Consider the following 1,777-nt stretch of genomic DNA (forward strand, 5'->3'; position numbering starts at 1 on the left):
CATCCCAAAGGCCACGCCGTAGCGCCCCGCGTGCCATGTAGTGGTGCTTGAGGCGCCCGCCTGGGGGTGGTAGCGCGGCGGCCCACCGGGGCCGTGGGTTGTGGCGAGTCCTTCTTCGCTGGCCAGGGGCGGGGGGCAGCGCCGCTGCTGGCCCGGCGCTGACGGCCTGGCCGGCGTTGGGGTGGCCTTGGAGTCCGCTTGGGGCTGCACGGGCGTGCATGGAGCCTCCGTGCGGGCCACCCTGGACCTGAGGTGGGAGTTGGGTGCAGAAGGGGGGAGCCCCCAAGGCGGCGAAGCCCAGGAGCTCTGCCACCTGCTCTAGCAGCACGTCGCGGCCGCCTTCCAGCAGCCTGCATTGCAGTAGCTCTCGGGCCACCGTAAGCGCGGCCCTCGAGTTCGCCTGCTCCCGTCGGGTGTACGGCGCCGTGGCCGCAGCATGGTGAGAGGCCCTCGCCGCCGACCGCGTCTGCCGCATCGTGAGAGTTGTTGTTGCCTGTCTGCGCCGCCCGCAGCCCGCAGCGCCCTGCGGACCGTGAGCTGCCTGGGGCATGGGGTTGCCCAGGGCGAGTGGCTCTGCATGGGTGGGCCAGGCCGCCCAGGGATCAGGGTTGCCTGCCTGGTCGCCGGACATGATGATGACGATGCAACAGGACACGAAGCGGCAGAAGGTGGATTCCGGCGCACCCCTACCTGGCGCGCCATATGTCGGATTTCGGGTTCCGGCAGACCCTCTAGGTTCAAACACTGGCGTGCGCGCGGAGATCTCACCCACTACCTACCTGCACCTCACCGCCTCGCTATGATCTAAGCTACGAAAGGAACAACACAAGAAACACAGAGTTTATACTGGTTCAGGCCACCATTGTGGTGTAATACCCTACTCCAGTGTGTGGTGTGGTGGATTGCCTCTTGGGCTGATGATGAATAATACAAGGAACAACAGCCTCGTGAGGGTCTATTCTTGGCTGGTGCGATGAACTGCTAGGGGGAGTTCAGTCGCTCTTTCTACTGGTTTCCTAATGATGATCTGATGCCTCTACCTTGTGGGTGGCTAGTCCTATTTATAGGCGGAGGCCCTGGGCCTCTTCCCAAATATTGAGCGGGAAGGGCGCCAACAATTGGCCATTTTGAAGGGGAACATCCAGTACACTTATCCTGACTAAAGCTGGTCCTCGCCTGTCAAAGGCTCTGGTGGTGATGCCGGCTTGGGCTCCACAATGACCTCCTTCCTGCCACTGCGATGGTCTTGGTCTTGTTGCACCGAAACGGATGCCTTTGCTTGATGCTCTCGCCTGCGCTCGCTCCCTTTGCACCAAAGAGGAAAGAAGGACACTGCGCGGGCTGGCGCCTGCCTGGCGCCCTTGGTCGTCATGGCTTGCGTCATGGGCACCTCGTGAGGTACCCCGCCTTGATATATCCGCCTCCTCGTGAGCCAGCCTGACAAGGCCGTTCCTGAGGAAGCTTCCTATCGTCCACCCCGCGAGGCTTGGCCCCTTGCGAGGGTCTTGAGCTCGTGCTGATGAAGATGGGCCACGCTGGGCCGCCCCTTGAGCCACGCCGCAGGCCGTAGGCAGGCAAGTCTGGGGACCCCTGTTCCCAGAATGCTGACAATAATTTTTGATGTACCGAAGGTTGTTCGAAGTCCCGGATGTGATCACGGACATGACGAGGAGTCTCGAAATGGTCGAGACATAAAAATTGATATATTGGAAGCCTATATTTCGATATCGGAATCGTTCCGGGTAAAATCGGGATTTTATCGGAGTACCGGGGGGTT

The sequence above is a fragment of the Triticum dicoccoides genome, chromosome 4B, assembly GCF_002162155.2.
Source record: "Triticum dicoccoides isolate Atlit2015 ecotype Zavitan chromosome 4B, WEW_v2.0, whole genome shotgun sequence".
Lineage (NCBI taxonomy): Eukaryota > Viridiplantae > Streptophyta > Magnoliopsida > Poales > Poaceae > Triticum > Triticum dicoccoides.